This window comes from Lutra lutra, chromosome 13, assembly GCF_902655055.1.
Source record: "Lutra lutra chromosome 13, mLutLut1.2, whole genome shotgun sequence".
In the NCBI taxonomy this organism is placed as follows: Eukaryota; Metazoa; Chordata; class Mammalia; order Carnivora; family Mustelidae; genus Lutra; species Lutra lutra.
In genome coordinates this window covers 76,858,831-76,880,632 of record NC_062290.1, presented here as the reverse complement: position 1 = coordinate 76,880,632, position 21,802 = coordinate 76,858,831, and the positions used below count along the sequence as shown (strand labels likewise).

The 21,802-nt window shown below is 44.5% G+C and overlaps 1 protein-coding gene across 14 annotated transcripts in view; it reads left to right on the top strand.

Annotated features, from left to right (window-relative positions):
• Positions 1-2,841: 2,841 nt before the first annotated feature.
• TNC (tenascin C) overlaps positions 2,842-21,802 on the top strand; it is a 93,314-nt gene continuing 74,353 nt past the window's right edge. For 5 of the 14 annotated variants that reach the window (XM_047699934.1, XM_047699929.1, XM_047699931.1 and 2 more), the window contains exon 1: positions 2,845-3,165. The gene's annotated coding sequence lies outside the window, so the exon portion shown is untranslated. Of the gene's footprint in view, positions 3,166-21,802 lie in introns of all 14 variants that reach the window. The other 9 variants (XM_047699925.1, XM_047699927.1, XM_047699928.1 and 6 more) reach the window with 6 other exon arrangements.

Sequence of the window (21,802 nt, the reverse complement as noted above, 5' to 3'; positions counted from 1 at the left end):
TGTTTAATGATATAGCACACCATGTCAAACATTCACTTGTTCCTCCATTACTGTATTCATCCATTAAACTCTATTTCCTGAGTTTCTGCAATGCCCAAGGCTCTGTGCTCAGCACAGAAAAAGCAGGTGTGATCCCTGTCCTCTGGAAGCCTAGAGTGTAAGGGGAAAAATCTAGACATCCATCTTCCATGTACAGATAACAAATGTCCTAACAGAATTCCCACATACTAGGGTGTTTGGAAACACTTTTTGTGGATGAAATCTAGGAAGCTCTTGGGGAAGTTGGATCAGAACTGGACGATAGGTGATGTGTGCAGGTGGAGGTGAGAATTCTGGGTAGAGTACAGCATTATTAGCCAGGGTTCAGCTGTTGGAGAGCGTATCCAGACCCTAGATTTGCCTGGAACAGAGGCAGCAAAAGGCGCACAGATAGATGGAAAGGAGTCCTTGTCTGGACCACTCCTTACACAAAAGCCAGGGTGTGGCTCTCAAGATGCCACATGGGTTTTAGAGAAACTTCCTAAAATTCCTGTCTCTTCTAAAGATACATAAATAAAGCTAGCCATCTTTTTCATATGTTGTCAGAATATACTTCCATGATAGTAACTTAATGCTTACTCAGAGTCTCATGTGTTTACTCCATTGACCTATTCCTGCCTTGAGGACCAGTCTAGTGATACCTGGCTTTGTTTTCCCTCTAATTGTCTAAGACACCTGTATTTGACCCCTAGTCTATCCTGTGGAAGACTGGGAGGATAGACGCTGTAGGTTTGGGATGTTCCCAGAAGTCATATTTATTACCCTGTTTTCTAGCATGCTTGCTTTCTTCTTTTTTTTTTGAAGATTTTATTCATTTATTTGACAGACAGAGATCACAAGTAGGCAGAGAGTGGGGCAGGGGGAAGCAGGCTCCCTGCTGAGCAGAGAGCCTGATGTGGGGCTCGATCCCAGGACCCTGAGATCATGACCTGAGCCGAAGGCAGAGGCTTAACCCACTGAGCCACCCAGGCACCCTCTAGCATGCTTTCTTACTGCAGTTAAATACACACATAATCGCAAACATACACTGATTACATGCTATATGTAAATGTAGCCTATTCGCCATATGAAATGTATTACATACTGTTCTAATGTTTTATTCCCTAACCCCGAGAGATAAACTTGGTTGAATCTGGGAAACCAAGAGGCCAGGAAGCATTCACTGCGAGTTGAAAGACACAGTCTCGTGCTACTGCAACATACTTTGGCTGAAACACAGAATTAAAAACTTCCAAAACAACCAACATTTGAATCAGCCAAAATGTTCAAAAGTTCAAATGAGCTGTTTTATGACATGACTATTTATGGGCTTTCTTGCTGTCTGGGAGGGTCACTTAAGCAGAAGATCCTAGAATACAGAGCCATAGCAACCATGGGGATGACCTAACCTTGTCCCGTTTTTTCCAGACAGAGAAACTGAGGCCCACAGCAATAATAATAACAAGTATGGGCATTACATCATTCATTATTAAATACATTCATTATTAGTAATGAATCAAAAAAAAAAAAACAAGGATCTCCCTTTAGCTCTTATGGAACAAAGAAATATATTTTCTATATTTAAATAGAGCAGTGATTTTTGTACAAGCCGTATTATAATTCAATAGGGCATAAAACACTTAAATATCATCTGACAATGTTCCTGGACAGTGGCGCACAGTGGAAAGAACTATGGAGTCCCGTGTTGTCATCTAAATGCTTCCCAGGTGTATTCCCTAAGTGGACTGAATTACTTCCGTAAACCTCCCTTTCTTCGTGCGTCAAAAGGGGTCGACACCTGCTTGGCTTGAGCAAGCCTGTAATGAAATAATATCCATAAAGTGCCTCGCAGAGCACCTACTATAGACTTAATAAGGGTGGGTCCAACCATAGCCACAGGTTCCATGATGCCTCATTTCCCTCCGCTATCACAAAACTGCTGTACGTTGTGACAAGCTGAAACGTGGGTGCCGTGCCCTCAAGGCTTCCCGACTGCCTTGGATGCCTGTGTGTGCCCTGCGGATCCTCAGTGCATGCTAACCAACGATCGAACTGATGACTCAGAGCTTGGAAAGAATCCACAGCACGCTGGAGAGCAAAAGCTCAGTTTATGTCTCAAAGATTAAGTTGTTAACCTTTTTTTTTCTTTGTGCTGGACACTTTGCCGCACTAAGAAAACTTCAGAAAGGTTTTCCCCAGAAGGTGTTACTTAGAAGACCGGCCCACTCACAGAACACGGGCATTGTCCACAAAGCTGCCCCTGGTAGGGCGGGGGGTTGGGGGGGGTGCTGGGAGGGTGAAGCCTCTGGGCAGCTGGGCACAGCTCCCTCCGCCCAGAAGACCAGCTGGGCAGATCTGCTGCTCCCTGCACTGCCCTGCTGCTGACAGCTAATCCTGGGTTATCTCTCTGCTGGCCCAGAGAAACCCAACCACCCCAGGCTTCTGCAGGGCTTTAGGTCCTCTTTCCAGGAACTGGGCTCAGCCCCTTTCCTTTTGGAGGTGCCACTGAGCAGCTGCGGAGCAGAGCCCCGGCGCGCCGGGAGCCCAGGGTGGCAGTGGAGTTTCCAGCCCGCCTGGGCAGCAGAGCCAGAGCTGCCGGTCCTGCGCCCTCTCATTCCCTGGGCTTCTGTCTCACAATGAGAAAATCAGTTTGGGGAGCCAAGCAAAAATCACACCTAGCTTACAGCTGCTCTGGGTCTGGGTTGGGGGTGGAGAAGGGGAGGAGGCAGAGGAGGGAAGCTGGAATTCCTACTTTTGCCATAAATTGTATGCAAATGGGTTCTTTTCCTGGCAGGGAGCAGGGAGTGAGTGCGTCTTTCATGAGCTAACCCTGTTCCGCTGGGAGGGCTGTTCCTTTAATTCACCAACTGAAAAAGTAGGAAAGGATGTCTGGAGGCGAGGCGTCCCATTACAGAGGCAGGAGCTGCTATATAAGCCAGCCAAAGCTGGCTGCGCTGGCCACAGCCTGCCTACTGTCACTGCTCTCCCGCGAGCGCAGACTCACACCGGCCTCTCTTCGCACAAAGACTGTGCGGCTGCGGGTGACGCCGGGGGCAGCGCACGTGGGAGCCCCGCTGCTCACAGCCAGGCACTGACTCCATGGAGCTGGTTCATTCAAGGATCTAGGTCCTTCCCAACTCCGGAGAGGTAAGTGTGTTTCACCCCAATCACCAAAGATCGTTATGGCTCACTGTTTGCATTCTTGGTGCCAGAGGAGCGGTGGGCTCATCATTTTAAAACTTCCTCCGTGTCTTCGCCGTTGGCAAAACGGTGTATTTGTTATGATCAGATGCACCTTGACTGTCTTCTGCTTACCCCTTCCCGACTTGGAGGTTTGGAGGGGTTGTTTGAGTTTTATGAGCAGTCGCACGTGGAAGGAACTTTCTGTAAAGTTTTTATCTCTGCGTCCTCCTGAAGAAAAGTGGGAATCTTCTCTTAACTCCCTGCCTGGCTGATTCACCTGTGATTATTTTGGTCTGCAGGGGAGACTGGTAGAATTTGAAGGTGGAGATCATTGTGGTCTTGCTCTGGGATAGGTTAAGGGAAGGCTGATAGAGGATGATAGAACAATAAAATTTTATCTCTAAAGGGCGCTCACCTTGCAGTGTACAAAAGTTTTGTATCCATCCCTCATTCCACGACATCCTCCCTGTGGTTAGACAGAGAGAGGGAGGAGGGCTGGAGAACAGAAGGGAGGAGGCAAGTCCTAGGGCCAGATGAGCAGCTAGAGTACTAGGTGGGAGGGGGGACCCCAACTTCCATGCTGAAGGGCAGGGGGACTCCCCGTGGGTATCTCCTGATTCACTGATCCTCGGGCTGGGTACCTGTGCATGTCTTGGGGTGCTTAGAGCCAGTGGTACCCTGCATCTTTCTAGAATCACCTCCCCCTCCTCACTCCTCATCACAGAAAGCCCTGAGAAACCCCTTGCCCCCTGGCTGGGAAGATCTACCTGGCAGACTCTGAGAAGGGCACAGGGGCTCCTCTCTCTCTTCAGTGTTACAAGGGGCTTAGGAGCTCGAGTTTCGAAGCCAGGCATCAGTCATTTTGGTGTCCCCACCACCACTATCAAAGATGTTACCATGATGAGAATCTGCAACCTCTGTGGGCCTCAGTGTCCACTTACCTAAAATGGGCACAATAACTTCTGTTGTCATTATGAGAAGGAAATGGAGCATAAAGCATTTGGGAGAGTAAGTGCTCAGTAACCGGAAGTTTGGAAAAATCACTGTCATTTGTCAAACACTGCCATCACCTTGGAAGTTAAAAGAGGCATTTAGGCGATCTTGGATTGTTTCTCGTGTGTTCCTCACTCCCTACCCCGAACCCCCTTCTTTTCATCTCCCTGGTCTGAGGGCGTCTCACTGGGCTGGCGGGTTGGAGACTTGGCTATATTTCACAAGCAGAAGGTTGTTTTGGCACAGGTTAGGAGAAAGGGAACAGCCCAGGGCTGGATGTATATGTCAGGTTCTGACTCCAGAATGCACAAGATTTTGAGTTTGGGCGTTTGCAGATTCGAAAGCTGTCCGCTACAAAGTAGGATGCTGCCGGGGGGTCTCCTTGGAAATGCTCTCCGTCCCTAGTGAGAGCAGGACAGGGAGCCCCACTTGAAGAATGAATGCCTCTTTTTCATGTTTTGTGGACTCCCCCCACCACCACTTTTTATAAAGCTTTCCCATATGTGCTTTAGAAATAAAACCTGCTACCCACCCCAGCCAGCTTTCTGCCTTGCCCTTCGGATATGGTCAGCCCGATGGAGGACTGGGGGAGGTTTGTTCAGCACTAAAGAAATCTGGGGGAAATTTGCTGGCATTGTGTGCATCGGGGCCCATTACAATAGAGGTGACTGTGCTTTGACCGTATGTGTTTCAGGTGGGTGATGGGGTTTGGGGGAAGAAATGCGTGCACGGTATGAATATTCTCTGGTTTGCTCAGAACAGTGTGAATCGGATAAGGATGAAAAGGGGTATTACCAACTCTACAGTCTTTAAAGATTTTTTTTCTCTGTGCTTTGTTTGAAAAACCCTAACTTCCCTATCTCATCTTCTACTAACTGCTTGTCTCCTCCCTCCAAAGAAGTTACTGATCTTCCAGCCCTCAGTTTTGTTGTCCATATAAAGAGGGTGACGATCTGTATCTCTCTGGGCTCTTGTGACGGCCAAATGAGATAATATATGGCAGATTCGGTACCTGACACGTAGTAGGGGCTCAATAAATGGAGGTTTTTCTTAGTTTTCTTGCTTCTCAGTTTATAAGGACTTATCTGAAATTCGTGTTCTCAGACAGTGGTTTTCAAACTTCTGTTTAGCTGTGGAAACATTCATTAAATGAAATTGATGGCAGAACTCCAATATGGATGTAAATGTGGGGCTGCTTTGGCTGACGTGGGAGTGGAGGGTCTGAAACTCACCCCATTGTTCTCAGCCCTTTGGGACATTTCCCCAGAACCTTGAATGACACAAAATGCAGTTAAAAATCATGAAACAAGGCAGTGCACATTCAGGCTGCCGTTTTGCATTGCAGTTTGCCCCTTCGGGTCCCCACCTGGAACAGGAATCAATACGATTCCCCGAGTAGGACCGTAGACAAGAATACGGGAAACATAAAAGCCTTAACAAGGGATGCTGATTTTAATTTATTTTAATGATACCAGTAGCCAAAATACATGGAGAGCCTAGTCTATTCTATGCCCCCCTTGTGCACATCATCTCACGAAACATCCACACTGCGTCTCTGAGAAATGGACCATGCTTATTGGATAAAGACATAAGTTGAAGAGTAGAGAGGATGAATAATTTTTCCAGATCCTAGAATGCAGGGTGATGGAGCCACTTTTCAGACCCAAGTCCCGGTGACCCCCAAATCAGAAACACATTTCACCGTGTGCCTTCTGAATGCTGCTGCTTCTTGCGTTTGCTGTCTTTAGAAGGGGAAAAAACTTCCTTTCTGACTAAATCTACGCTCCAGCCAGGCTGTGGCCACCCATAAATACAGCAGTAGCCTGATCATATAACCAGAATGGAATTTGGGAAGGGAATTCAAGCTGACAGAATGAAAAACATGTCCCCCTTAAGTCTCCCCCTTCTGATGCTCACGATGAACTAAAAACACCTATTCTGCTCTTCCCCTGGGTTTCTGTAGAAATACAGCCACGTTTTCTTACAAGGAAAGCAAAGCTATCTAGCTGGTATAAAGCACAAGTCTCTCCACATTGAAATCACTTTAGTTTGGAAAGTACCAGACATTCAGCTCACCCCAGATACACAGCTCCTTGTGGTGAGGATAAAACACATACACACAGTAATTAACATTGAGGGCTAACTGTGTGATAGAGTTTGTCATTCCTTATCTAATTCTCAGTGTAACACTGCAAGTTATAAATCACTCCCTCTATTTTATGGACAGAGAGTGAAAACCCGAAGAAGTTTAGTGGTTCACATGAGGGTTTTCCATAAGTCAGGAGCGGAGTTGGCTTTGAACCCACACGCTCTAAAACTCTACTCTTCTTTCCACGGTGCTTCATTGCTTCCTGACGTCAGGCAGGGCTGACCCCTTATGGAACCGTGAATGATCTCTTTCAGTCATTGGCCAGATGGTAGAGAAGCCCCGGCTGGCATTGGTATCTATTGACTTTACAGAATAGCCCTGCATATATCATTTTTCATGGTGCCCAGAAAAGGTCAGCTTATAGTGGTGCAGTTCTCTGCCTGGAAACAGAAAAGTTCGAATTTCAGCCCCGAGAGAGAGAGAAGAATGACACTAAAGGTAGCAGTCGGGTCATTACTGTTGGTTTTCTTCCCAGGAAAGGAGGCGCGTACTTTGCTGTGCTCTGCAAGCTGGAGCCCTGCTTGGAGAAGCAGGACCGCACCTGCCCCGCACCCTCTCTGAGAGCCAGCTGAGCTGAGCACCTGGTGTAAAAGGGCTGATGTGGGGACAGAGTGAGATCAGTGTGCCCAGCCTTGGGGCAGTGAATCTCAAGACAATCAGGAAATAAAGGGTTGTAGGCTCCAAGCCACAAATTCCCCTGAAGTCCTAGAGATGAGGGTGATGGTTCAATTACTTCTCGACTTGAAAAGATCACAGGGGATTCCCGTGAATCTAAACCCAGCCAATCTGAACATCTCCAACATGTGGGAAACATGAGCCGAAGGCTCCCTTCCAACAGGGAAAACCCCATCAAACTCCTGCCATCTCCAGGCAATAACCCCATCCCGACCAAAGGCCTTACCTGTCATAAAGGGCTGCGTGTACCGCGCGACTTCTGGGTAGAGGGGAATAGTCTGTGTGCCTACCTGTTTCCAACCCTTGTGACCAGACTTTTCTTTCAGTAATGCCTCAAGCCTAGAATTGTTTTTCTGTTTCCTTCTGCCTTGTGTCATATCTCTGGCCTCTACTTAGTCATAACCTCACTGAGCACTGTCAGTGTATCCTTTGACCCTCCGTGAAGGATTACGAGCAAAATGCCCACACTGAAAGCAAACTGTGTGAGTTAATGTCCTTCCACATGCATTTCTAGTCTCTTTGTGAATGGAAGTGAAAAAAAAAAAATCATGCCAAGTTGTTTCAGATTTTTTGCAATTTCCTGAAATTCACAGGTTCTTAATTCTGTAGCCATGGTAACTTGAATAGTTTTGGCTGGTCCTTTGACACCCACTCCCACCCCCCAAACACCCTGCGTCAAGAGCGGGAGAGATTTAGTAAGCTCTGAAAGTTGACAGCTTTGCCTCAGAGCAAACCAGTGGCTAATTCTTGCCCTGGAGGAGGTGAGTTGGCTGCTATGAACTCCTTCGTGAACAGGTCCAAGAAGGGCTTCTAACTGGGGTGTGGGGGTGATTGTAATAGCTAACATTTCCTAACAACTCTACAGGCATTTTGCCTTTGAGTCATCAACCATCCAGCCAGTGTAACCACCCCCTGTTCAAACATGGGGATCCTGAAGCTGAAAAAGTTTAAGTAGCTTCCACACAGATAGTAAATATCGGAGCCAGAACTCAAACCCAGCTCCGAGTCCTGAACACATACTTAAAACCATTAGGATAGGGGGCACCTGAGTGGCTCAGTGGGTTAAAGCCTCTGCCTTCGGCTCAGGTCATGATCCCAGGGTCCTGGGATGGATCCCAGGCTCTCTGCTCAGCAGGGAGCCTGCTTCCCCCCTCTCTCTCTGCCTGTCTCTCTGCCTACTTGTGATCTCTGTCTGTTAAATAAATTAAAAAAAAAAAAAATTAGGATATGCACGTCAAGCTTGACACCTTAATTCTATTCGTTTTCTGGTAACAGAGAGGGCTAGACACCCTCTCTAAGAGAGAATGAAAAGAGAATGAGAACCCCAGTGTTCTTCTCTTCAGCGGGGCAGCCACTGGCGGTATCTCTGACTTGCTCCTTCTGGTTTCACTTCCTGTGGAAACTGTAATGAAATAATTAGTGTATAATTCCTGATGCAATGTGTTTCTTCTACTGGACTCTAAGCAGCCCAGGGTGAAGGCTGATCCACACCTGGGGCCCCTCACCAGCCTGAGACCTGAAGCAAGTGCACACACAGAAGCAAGTGCAGCCTCGTGAAGCCATGCTTAGCCCGCAGGCTGGCTCAGCTACCCCTCTCCTGGTTCCCTCAGAACTCTCTGCTTCTCCGACTGACCTATGTGTGTTGTAAATACTTTGATAATCCACTCCCTGCCCCACCTAACTGCACACCCCTGACGTCAAGGTCATCAGAGAGGCAGCAACTGTGTCTTGCTCATTTTCCCCAAAGCCTCGCCACCTGCTGACAGGTACCAGGCCCCCAGTAAGTTATTGTTGAAGAAACTCTCTGCCGTCCCAAAGGAAATGGAACAATAGCACAGCATTGCCTCGCTTCTGAACTATGTTCCATGGCTTTTGAAGCATTTTTCTCTGTTGGGTCAGTTTTTGACAAAGTAGGATGCACATAAATTTATAAACATATAAAATGACTTTCCCATGCCTCACTCTTAGATTATCCCAGCAACCATAGATAACCTTACAGGTGGGTAAACTGAGGCTACAATGGTTGTCATTTGCACAACGTGGAGAGTAGAAAGCTCCCACAACTATACCTTCACTGTGCCTCTCAGCCCTTGGGTTTTCTTCCCTTTTTCAGAAAAGAAGGAAGTTAAAGACAGCAGGTTACTCTCCAGGGGAATATTTACATTTTTAAAGGGCAGTTCTGTAGAGAGAGCAATGCTTAACTGATAAGAGAATTGCCAGTGTTGGACTTCAGGCCAGGGGATCCTTGGGAGGAGGAGGAGAACTCAAATTTTATCATCCAGGGGTATGTTCAGGGTCAAAACCATACTTGGCAGAAAGAAAGATGTCAGGGACTGAATATTGAGCGCAAGTCAGTATATTTCTGTTCAGAGCTCTAGGCCTACATGTGCAGCATAAGGACCTCCTGGCTCGTAGCAGTGCACTGGGGAACTTTCTAGGCATGTGGTCCAGCAGGAACACGTGGCCTCCCTGCAGAAGTGACACACCACAGCCAGAACAAGGGAGCTCGAAGCAGCCCTGGGCTCTCAGCCAGCCCGATCCTCTCCCAAACACTGCATCCAGTCTAGGCACCAGGATACAAAATAACAGCAACAACAGCAACACCAAGAAAGCATGGGGATACATCCAGACAAGAAAGCCACAACTTTCTGGTTAGGGAAGAAACAGTCTCGGAGAAGCAGGTACACAAGGAGCGGGAAAGAACCCATCTGCTAGGGAACTCTGGGAAGTAAAAATCATCTCATGCTGGGCACTGGCACCTTTGGTGCTGCCCCCAAGGGAAGCGAGCTGCTCTCTGGGAAACTCCAGCCCTGGGTCCTGGGATGGTCACACGGAGGTGGCTTGATGTAGAGATGTCACAGTAGAGTGTTCTCACTTAGAGAGTGTTCTAAATCACAGGTGGTTTGTTAAAAAATTTTTCCTGAGAACCTAGAGGATGTTGACATTAAAAGGGCTCATCAGCAGCCTCTAAGCCGGGGCTCCACCTCCAAGGTGATTTGGGGGCTGCGTGGAGAGATGGGGAGGCCAAGCAGGGGCTCTACTCAATCTGATTTTAACTTAAGCCCTTCACTTTTATCTGTTTTGTGCACAGAGCTTCCTCATGAAATGTCCTTTGGTCAAAGAGTTCTGTGGCAAAAAAAATAATAATAATAAAGTTTCTGTAAATTGCTGGCCTGGTTTAACTCCCCTTATTTGGATGACAGTGAAACTGAGACTCAGAAGAGGGAAAAGTCCCTCTAAGATTTCACGCCAGTTGGCAACAGGGTCAGGTCTCGGTCTGAAGTCTTCTGATGCTTGCTCTTGGAAGCCAGGGACAATATAAAAAAATGTCAGAGTTAATATATTATTTTAAAAGGGAAAATTATCGGAGTCTTATTCTCTGAACAGCTTTAGCACATATGGGTTGAGGCAAGAGGCCACTGTATTTGTTATCTCTTGCTGCGTAATAAATTGCCATGAAGTTTGGTGGTTTAAAGTAACATCCGTTTGTTATCTTAAAATTTCTTTAGGTCAGGAATCTGAGCATAGCTTACTTAGCTGGACATTTTACTTCATGGTCTCTCTTGAGGCTACACTCACAGTGTTAGCCAGAATTGGGGTCTCATCTGAAGGGCCAACTGGGGAATTATTAGCTTCCAGGCTCACGTGCATGGTTGTTGGCTATGGTCAGTTTCTTGAGGTCTTTTGGCCCAAGGCCACCCTGAGTTCCTTGCCGCATGGACTTCTCCAACATGGCCATTTGTTTCTTCAAAGCCAACGAGAGAGAGAGAGTAAGAGAGAGGGGGGAGAGAGAGCCTGCAAACAAACAGACATCTTGTACAGCTTAATTGTGGAAGTGATACCCATCACCTTAGCCATATTTTTTTTTTGGTTAGAAATAAGCCACTAGGCCATCCCACACTCAAGGGAAGAGAATTGCACAAAGATCTGAACAGGAGGGGCATCACTGGGGCCCATCTCAGAGCTTCTCTGCCATTCCAGAACTCCAGTGTCAACTATTTCTGACAACTTCTTATCAATAACAAGTTCACCCAAGCCACCTGCACTTCTGTTGATTGGCAGTCAACAATTATGATAGCCACTAGAGTGGACTGTGTCTTATTTATGCTTTCCCTCCATGTATAAGATGGAGCCAGGTGTTTTGCATTAGATATCCTATTTCACTGGGGAACCATCATTCCTCTTGAATATCTCAGGATAGTATTGTCCAAGGCAGTGACTTCAAATATATTTCATTCAAAGGCAGGACATTTGAAGTGACAAAATCTGAAACTCCTCCAATTTCTCCCCTTCCCAACCTTATTCCTCTCTTAGCAGATATAATGAAGACTAAAATTTGGGATTAATTCTTTCTCCCTTTCCACTTTTTCTTTCCTACACCACCATATTCCAAATCTTGTGGATTCTATTGCCTTAACAAGTAAATCAGTTCACTGCCTCCCTAACCCTCCCTCATCATCCTAGTTCAGGTCATGCATCTCACAGATAGACCATAGCAATAGTTTTCCCAGTGGCTCCCATCCCACCAGCCTTTCCTTTCAATCTGTCCCTCAACCTGGGTTGTAGGTAAACCTTCCCTGTCCTAAAGACTCCCAAATGATTCTCTTCTGGCCACAGAAAAAATTCAGATCTTCAACCTAGAATTCAGTTTCTTTCATGGTCTGGCTTCCAACCTCCAAACACATCTTGTACTTCAGCTGTAATCCCTGCTCTCAACACCAACTGTTTCATGATTTTTTATGCCCTAGAAAATGCCACTCCCTCTTTCCTAGAATATCCTTCCCTGTGTTTTTTTACCTATTCATAATCTCCTTTCAAAATTCAGTTCAAAAACCACCTCTCTCCTCCGGATAGAGGAGATGTCCTTTTATTGTCATCCCATTCTACCCTGTATCTTTTTCTGTCATCACCCTTATCATTCTGGAACTGGCTGTCTGCTCCTGCCAGTATAGTTCTTGAAAGGAGAATTTATATCTGGTTCATCTGAAATTGAGCACAATTGGAATAAAATTAACCTTCTACCACAGACAGGAGTTCTTACTGTGTCCCAGATTTGGACTTCTCTTTCCTCACTAGAGTTTATTTAGAAAGCCCAAAACTTGAGGTTGTTTTCATGTCTTGCCCTCTGGGCTTCCAACTGTGTAGACTACTGTCTACTGTCTACTACTGTCTACTACTACTGTGTAGTCAACTGTCGTGACTTATGACAGAAGGAAGCCAGCCCTGTTCTGGGACAGGAAACTATCTCAGGGCACAGACTTCAAGGAATGCCCTTGCTTTCAGAGGAGGCTTCTGGATCAAAGCACGCCCTGCCTGGGGTTTGGAAAAACCAGTACCAAGGACAGAGGAGGCCTGTCTGGGGATTTGAGGCTGAGTCACAGGAGATCCTGTTATCTGGAGGTTGTAACAAGGATCAGTCTACAGCCAGTGGGAGGAGGGATGGAGACAAAGAGTTCTCTATCTTAGGACATGGAGAAATTCACAGCACAGGAGAGGATCAGCTAATGGTTCAGAGTATGGCTTTGGCATTAGTTCTGGGTTCAAGGGCTTGTTCTTTTCTTATCAACATGATCTTGGCCAAGTTACTTAACTTCTCTTACCCTCATTTTCATCCATAGTAAAGGCAAAATAGTAGCACCTACTCCAAAAGGTTATTGTGATGATTAAATGGTATAAGGGTGAGTGCATTGCTTAGTACAAAACTCACACTTGGGTATGAATGTTTTATTGTCATATTTGCTACCTATTGTTGAAATGGTCATGGGAAATAAAGCTCCATTAGACAAGCAGTTCCTAAAACTGTGGCCTGTGGAGCAACATTCTTGTGAGATGCTACTATAAAAGTGTTCTGTGGACAAAGAGGTTTAGGGAATCCTTGGCACTGTGTCCTGTTCTTGGGAATTCTTTTTTTTTTTTTAAGATTTTTTATTTATTTATTTGGCAGAGAGAGATCACAAGTAAGCAGAGAGGCAGGCAGAGTGAGGGGGGGGGAAGCAGGCTCGCTGCTGAGCAGAGAGCCCGATGCGAGACTCGATCCCAGGACCCCGGGATCATGATCTGAGCTGAAGGCAGAGGCTTTAACCCACTGAACCACCCAGGCACCCCGGGAATTCTTAGCTCATATTCTGGAGGTGGAGATAAAGTAGATAAGAGGACATGCAAGATCCTTTTAAGCTCCTCATGGAGCTTACATTATGGAGGAAGAAGATAGATGATAATAAGGAATCAAATAAACTTTTTTTTTTAAGATTTTATTTATTTGACAGACAGAGATCACAAGTAGGCAGAGAGGCAGGCAGAGAGAGAGGAGGAAGCAGGCTCCCTGCTGAGCAGAGAGCCCGATGCAGGGCTCGATCCTAGGACCCTGAGATCATGACCTGAGCCGAAGGCAGAGTCTTAACCCACTGAGCCACCCAGACGCTCCCTCAAATAAACTTTTGAGTACAATTTCAGGCAAGTATTTGCCAAGAAGAAACAGAAAACATAGTAAGGGAACAGACAATGAGATGGTATTGAGTGGGGTGTCCTTTTCAAAGGGTGAGACATGGAGATGACATTAAGCAGAGATCTGAATAAAACAAAGTAATGAGCTCTGTAGGTACTCTGCTGGGAGTTTAGATTTTATTCTAAGTGTGGTTAGAAGCCAGTGGGAGATTTGGGGGAGAAGAGTACATGATCTAAAAAATCCTGTAGCAGGAATCTACTCAGCTTTGTTTAACCTATATCCCCCAAGTTACTTGACCACAAATGCCATTTTCCACAGGACATGTACCTAAAAACATTCTGGAATGTATTCTGGTAAATTCTGCACTAGAGCACAAGGCTTCATAGATTTTTAAAAGGACTATAAATTTGCTCTCACTCATCTAGACCTATGGTAAAAGCCCAGCAAACCACTCGGGCTGAAACAGGAATGCCCAGAGCAAGAAAACCTAACTCTAGAGGTAAAGTGGGGTGTCGCCCTAATTAGCAGCTCTTTTTGGCTGAGATGATCAATGAGCACAGCCAGGCTTCAGCAGACTCTGGAATCCCATCTCAGGCCAAAGGAAACTTGCCAACAACTGCCTAAAAACTAATAAGTGTTTGCAAACAGTACACCTTGGCTTAAGCATTCTCCAAAGGGGAAGTGTACAAAACTTGAGGTCCAGCCAGAGGCTCTGGGAGAAAGAGGTCAAATATTTCAGTGCTTACACACAGACAGCCACCAGATTGCTGCTAAAGATCTAGGAAATGGAAGGTGAGGTGTCTGCTCGGGCTCTGATCTCTCTCTTTACCGAGCAGCACTAATTTAAATTTTCACCTTATATCTCTGCCTATTTGTGATGTCTGTCAAATAAATAAATAAAATCTTTTAAAAAAAATTTTTTTCACCTTATATAAACAGGAAGTTGCTTGATGAATCAGCCTGGGTAGTAATTGAGAGCATGCATTTTAGAGTCACAAGTTAGGGTCCAAATGCCGGCTGTCCATCTAAACCAGTCACTGAATCTCCCTGAGTCTCAATTTAACTTTCAGATGTGCATAATAATACCTGTCTCACCAGGTTGCCATGACAAATGACAAGATAAATGATAGCATGTATAAAAAGCTTCTAGCATAAGGCATGGCACAAAACAGATATATAGAAGGCTCTCAACAAAAGGTTAGTTTCCTTCTTGTCCAGTTCACTCTGTATCTGGTTTTACAACTATAGTCCAGCATCCATCAGGAAGCCACCAGGTGGCAGCCTATTTTTATAAATAAAGTTTTATTGGAACACAGCCATGCTCATTCCTTTATGCCATGACCATGGCTATTTTTTCTGCAGTTGTAGAGTTGAGTCTTTGTGACATAGATCATCTAGCTGCAAAACCTAAAGTATTTACTGTCTGGTCACTTAGAAATAATACGGACTCCTGCCAGTGTGTTAACTTTAGATACCTAATTTTCAATCACCACAACCTAGCAAGGTGTATATTATTATATTTACACATATGATGCAATTGAAACAGAAATAAAGGCTCATCTAGTAAGTCCCCCTCCAAAAACATAATACTGAAAGAAACTTCAAAGAATGACAGAAGAGTTATTCATTTTTATGATTCACCCTCGATTTCCCCCTGGAACCTCCTCTGTCTTTTATCTCTCCCAGGCTAAATTTGTTGACTTCCCTGTCATATGCTGAATTAAATGCTGTTGTCCAGAAAGGACTCCCCCCTCTCCACAATTTTCTTTATTTGCTTATTTGTTCATGAAAGTCCATTCTTTTAAAAATGAAAGTTGTAATTTCTAGACCCTCTGCAAGACTCTCATGCCTTGACTGATTTCTTGGAAACAGTACTCTTTTTTTTTTTTTTTTTTTTTTTTTTGGTCATACATAGCATGAGGGCCAGTTTTCCAGAAAGGAGAGATTTCTTAAGCTCCTCTGTCTGCTACTTCTCACTTTATCTTCCTCTCACTTACTCACTTTCTCTCCAGACCAGACTCAAAGAGAGTAGGCTGTTTCCAGGGGCTTTAAAGATTTGCCTGAGACATAGATATTATAGCACATTTGGCTTCGTGCCTCCCCTCAAGTTCAAAACTGTACATAAAATGGCCATATGCACTCCGGCTCCCCAGCCCCGCCCTCCTAAGGGGCCCCATTTTAGGGATCCAACAATTCTACTTGCATGAGTGATATTGTGTATCCCTGTGATATTTGTTGCATAAATATTGTTTAAACTTAAGATAAAGTGAATCTTACTTAAAAAGATAACTTGGTATAGCAGAAAGAGCGTAGGATTTGGAATTATAAGACTGAGTTCTTAATTCTAAATAACATAATTAGTGGCTGGGCAAGCTATTTCACCTTCTGAAGCCGTCAGCTCTCATAACAGTAAAATACAAACAGCACTTCCTAATGGCTAAGGTTGCCATCACCATTAAAGGGCATCTGCTGCGAGCCCTGAATGGAGTGCAGTTGGTTAAGCATCTGACTCTTGGTTTTGGCTCAGGTTGTGATGTTAGGGTCATGAGATTGAGCCCCACTCAGCACTGAGTATGCTTGACATTCACTCTCCCTTTCCCTTTGCCTCTCCTGCTCAGGGTCTCTTTCAAATAAATAAATAAATCTTAAAATAAAAAGGGCATCTGTAAAGTTCCAGTCAGAGAATACGCGTGACACTGTCTGCCTCACTCACAGTTTACATTGGTGAAGAGTCTCCATCCACAAGCCTTGCACTCAGAGACTGGCCATGATTGAATATCATCATTACTCCCATCTAACGTGTAAGGAAATGGAAGGAGGAGGGTGTAGATTTGTTCCAAATCTGCACTTTCCCCATTGTGTGCCACCAAACCGAATCCTGTGACATACTTCAAACACAAAATAATCAAGTGGGTTTGGAAAACACTATAAACTCTCCCCCTCTTGGAGATTTCCCATGAACACAAACCCATTTAAGACCCTGGAAAACCCTGAAGTAAACAAAGCTGTATAATTTGTTAGGTTTAAAATAACATTTGGTTTAAAATAGCATTTTCCAAACATGTTTAACGAGGAAATCTTTTTTCCCCTTGTATTAATACCTGCCAACATGTTGTAGATTACATTTTACAAAATGCCACCTAAAGTTATACAGCTAATTAAACCCAAGTCAGGGGTTAAAAATATCTATTTTTCAGGCTCATGTGCAGCTTCTCCAGCTCTCTCTGGAAGTAAAGGTCTTTTATTGTCAATAGTTACCCTGGACCCTGACCCTGGGTCCTTTTGAAGTTTGCCTTTTTGCTTTGCTGTGCAGACCACACTTTGACATCAGTCAAAGATGGCAGCAAAGCTGAGGGTTAGGAATGGCTCTCTAACACATGAGTCTGTCCCTCTGAAATAAATCCCTGCTGCCCCTTTCTAGCCCTGTGAGCTGGAGCGGTGTGAACCTCAGTTTCCTCATCCCTAAATGAAAAATAAACAAACAAACAAACAAAGAAAGGTAACTACTTCATAGGCCTTGGAGAGGATTCAACAAAATAACCCAAGTAAGACAGGCAGCACGATTCCTGGCACAGGTGTGTTCAGTCGGTATTAGCTCCTGTTGAAGCACAGAAATGGGCCCATTTGAGAAAGAGAGAACAGACAATGAAAGTATGTTCCCTTGTGTGAGTATCACACAAATTAATTGCCAGAGCAGTGCTAGTTTTCCCTGAGAGTCCAGTGTCCTGCTTCCAATTTTAGAAGCATAGTTTCATTTCAGGAGTCAACTTCTATCAAAATGCATCAAGTTTTATTGCACTTGATTCATACCGGCCTTTATATCATCAGACACTCCATCTGGTTCCCTCTGTCTCAGGTCTCAATCGGCATTCCATTCATTCAAATATCAGCACATTGGCTCAGAAAAGATTGCCAAAGCCATCTAGTCTTGCTATGCCAAATATTTAGCACACATATCAATGCTCTCTCACTTCACGACCCATGGAGTTCATTACTAAGCCATCGCAACACTTTTACCCCTGAGTCCAGACGAGGCCATGGTGCCAAGTGGCCATATCAGCTGACTGAGGTTGACAAGTAAGCTAAAACTCAGCTGTGTCCCAAACCAGTTCAACCTCTCAGTCGATGTTTGAACCACCTCTATAATATTACTATTTTCTATTATGTCTGATGCTGAAGAGCTCCCTAATAAGGGAAGCCACAGAGGAAGAGAAGAGAAAAGCAGAACAGATACTAACATTTAGGTAGCACTCATAACTCTATTATTCTAGTCACTGTCTCCAACAACCCTGGAAAGATCCTGATTTTATAGCTGAAGAAGCCACCATTCAGAAACATTATAGGTTTTAGTCCAAGGCTCCCCAGCAGGTAAGCAGACTTTGATCTCCAGTTTTTCTGCTCGAAAGGCTATGTTCTTCTCTATCCCATCCCAGTGCCTCCTTAAGAATTTTCAAAGTCTTACAAGGCTACATCTCTGGCATTGGGTGGCTAACAACAGTTTCACAGGGGTCATCATGTCCCAGAGCCCTTTTTAGAAGGTCTCTTATATAACGTTGAGGCATGAGTCAGTCTGTAACCCATCCCTTCTAGACAAAGCTCTAATCTCTTTGCTTTGGCTCAAGAGCTCAGGAACCTACTTCCAGTAGAGTCAACTAGATTTCCTGAAATTCTGGATGAAGGCCAGAGGAGGTCATTGTTCCATTAGGAAATGAACTGAAATTTACATTTGGAGCAATTTTCCAGAATTTTACAAGAGCCTATATTGTTGCCACTTGGTCAGACCCACTTTTTATTTTCCTTTCTGTCTAGGCAAGAAAGAGGAGAGAGAAAGCAAGTGCTCTGCAGAATTTTTATTTCAGAAATTGAAACCAGACCACACCAGGGCAGTTTGTGGTCTAAATGTATCAATGGATCTAGTCATATTTCATCTGAGCTTTTCTTAGGTATACTAAACCACAAATATGAATCTCATTATTGTGTCTGGATGGAAATATTTTATGGATTAAGACTTGTGAGTTTAATTGGGTTGGTAAGGAAACTTCTGTTTGGGGGATGGGAAGAAGGAACCCACAAAGTACCACCAACCCTTCAGCCAAACAGCAAAAGAAAGAAACAGTTTGTGGGGAGCAGAGGGCTGTACTTAATATTGGCTACTTGACATGGGTCTAAAATGAAGTCCAAATTTAAGTTCAGCAGAAATATTGCCAAATTAGCAATGGATCACAGGTCCCTAGAACCAAAGAGTCAAGGACTGGGGATGCACACTCTTCCTTATTTGACAGGAGAGTGGATGGGACCTGCCCAAGGTCCCACAGTGAGTGGTTGGCAGGACTGTGCCTCAAAGCTCATTTTCTAGCCCTTTGATCTGCTGCACTCCCCACTATGTGGTCTCAGTAGAGCCTCAGATCTCTGGGAACTGAAAAATAAGTAGTGAAAAGTCAAAATTCAAAAGGAGAGGGAGTGACCTAATCTAACCAACAACAAATACTGCTCTGGAATGGAAGGAATTGCTGACTAATAACCCAAGAGGGTTCACTCCCATTCAAACCAGAATTTTACACTGAGTACATCACAGCCCTGGTTGAGTTCATCTCCTGCCAAAGGTCTAGTTGAGTTTACTTTGTTCCTGTGGAAGGTCTGTCTCAACACAGACAGTACCAGGCTCTCAAGAACCCTTGAGGTGTTGCCTGGAGTCTCATGGGAAGAAGCCCAATGTGTCTTGGTCACCCTGTGCTTAGTGTAGTATCTGGCACATAGTAGGTACTCAGTGAACAGCTGAGTGAATTAAAATGAAGTAATTCCTGGGGTGCAGCTATAGTCAATTCCTTGATACATCTTGTCTTAGAAGAGATCATGGGAGAACTAATTCTCCGAGAGCTATCAGGAAAATAAGAGTATTTGTTCATTCAGTCGTTCCATGCATAGGTACCCCTGCTATGTGTAAGTTCAAAGCAAGAAATATATTCAGCTTTATTTCATGTAAATATAAACATATTGTGCCTTCCCTATGTTGTAAACACTGAGCTTGGTGTTGGGTAGTAGGAGATGAATGACTCAGATATAGTTCATGTCTACATGGAGATGACAGATTCCATTCAATCTAACTCCTTATAGTCCAACATAAATACAAGATAGAATTGGCTTGTGCTCTAAAAGCGGAAGATATACATATGTAATGAGTCACCCAAAATCAATTTTAGAATGACACATGATGGAGATCATATGAAGTCAAGAACTCAGAGAATTCAGAGGGAAAAAATTACCCAAGAAAACTTCTAACAATAGATGACTTTTTTTAGCTCTGTCTTGAAGGACAAATAGATTTGTCCACTCAGAGATGGCAAAGGGGCTCTTGAGCAGCCTTCAAGATATCTGGTACCCTCTCTCATTGATAACTGGGCTATGACAGCATCTCCAGAGATTTTCCTAGTTGAGCCAGGTGTTTGAAAGTTATGGAGACAGAGCTCGGGACCGGTCTTGAACCACAACCTTTTCCCCAGCCTTCCAGCACTAAAGGCTGTAGAAGACCATGATTTAGGGCACTTATTTGGATTCAGATGGACTTGTGTTCAAATCTTGACACCACTACTTAATACGTGTCTGAACTTGTATAAGCCACATAAATATTCTCTGCCTCAGTTTCTTCATCTTCAAAATGAGAATAAAGATACTGCCTCATACCATTTTGTAAGAATTTAAAATTGGAAACTTAAGATACTTACTAGCAAAATAAGCACACATGGAATGGTCATAGATGACGTTTTTATGACTTTCATTAGCCTTGTTATTATTTCAAACTCTTCCTTACCTTCAAGGCCTTTTTAATCAACATTTGGTGGTTCTGAGCATTTCCTCCTCCAGGAAGCCCTCTGGGAGCTTACATGCTCAGACTGACACTTTCTTCAATTCCTTCTTCAGGCCAGCACTGCTACTGAACCTTGTGTATGTTCTAGTTTCTGAGATTTCTGGAAACAGAATAAGTCCTTCTGCAGAGTCTCCCTAGCACTTAGCACAGTGTGCAACCCATAGTAAGTAAATAGCAAGTGTCCCTTAAAAGAATCTTCTCACTTAGACTCTTGCTGTCAGCCTGAGAGTGTGTGCCATGTTCCCAATCTGCAATGACACTTAAGAATATCACAAATATTAAATCCGCAGTACATGGACTTAAAATCAAATAAATTTGTGGGCATCTGGGTGGCTCAGACAGTAGAGCATCCGACTCTTGATATCTGCTCAGGTCATGATCTCAGAATTGTGAGATTGAGCCCCACGTCAGGTTCCCATTTGTCCATTGATGGGCATGGAGCCTGCTGGAGAGTCTCTCTCTCCCTCTGCCCCTCCCCAACCCCACACATCCATGCACGCTCTCTCTCCCTCTCTCTCTTTCTCTGAAAAGATAAAAAATAATAATTTTTTAAAAACACTGCATTTGTGAGCTTTCAGGAGGAAATTGTAAGCTTTATGATTAGAACATGCTGATCTTCCTCATTGTTGTATCCTTCATGGTTCACTCAAGGCCAGGCAGATGGTAGGTATTTAATAACTATGTACTGAAAAGATGGTTGGTTGGTTGGTTGGTTGGTTGGTTGGTTGGTTGGTTGGATGGATGGATGATGGATGGATGGATGGGTGGATGGATGGATGGAAAACTGAAGAAACCTTACAGGACCAAGAAACCTGGAAATCTCTTAACACAGAATCTCTCCAAGACCCTATTTGCTGATACTTCTTTCTGAAGTATCTTTACAAAGACCCCAGACTAAGAATTACTAGAAACCTCTCAGATGCCCTTATTTTTGAAGGGCTTTCCGTAGCTAGGGGGAAGAGATAAACCTCAATCAAATTCATTGACCAAGAGGGAGGATCTCTGGGTTTTAATATCAACTTTACCACTAATTATCTACCGACCTTCTCTGAGGTTTCAGTTCAGTAATTCCCTTTCAAGGCCTGTACTACATCTCCTGATTCAGATGTATCTACCTGGAGGGATGTGTTCATACCAACTGGGAAGCAGGGCTCTGTGGAAATGGATAGGTGCTGATTAGCAATGCCTGCCACATATACTAGAAGGATGTGTTTTGGTGCTACAGATTTGCCACCCCCCAACTCCATGATCTTCTACAGTTGCTTTTAAGCCCCACTCAAATCTTATTTTCACTCATGTCTGTCTGTGTCTGTGGAAAGTGCTGAGAAGCTGAGCCAAACGTTTCCCATCAGGAGTAGTGTCTTAAAAGAGTAAACCGCAAGTAGCCTCTTCTGAAGAAATCCCTGGCGGAGCGGCATGGACAACCATCCCAGGAGGAGCACTGCCTCTTGGCCAGGGTACTGACCTCCCAGAA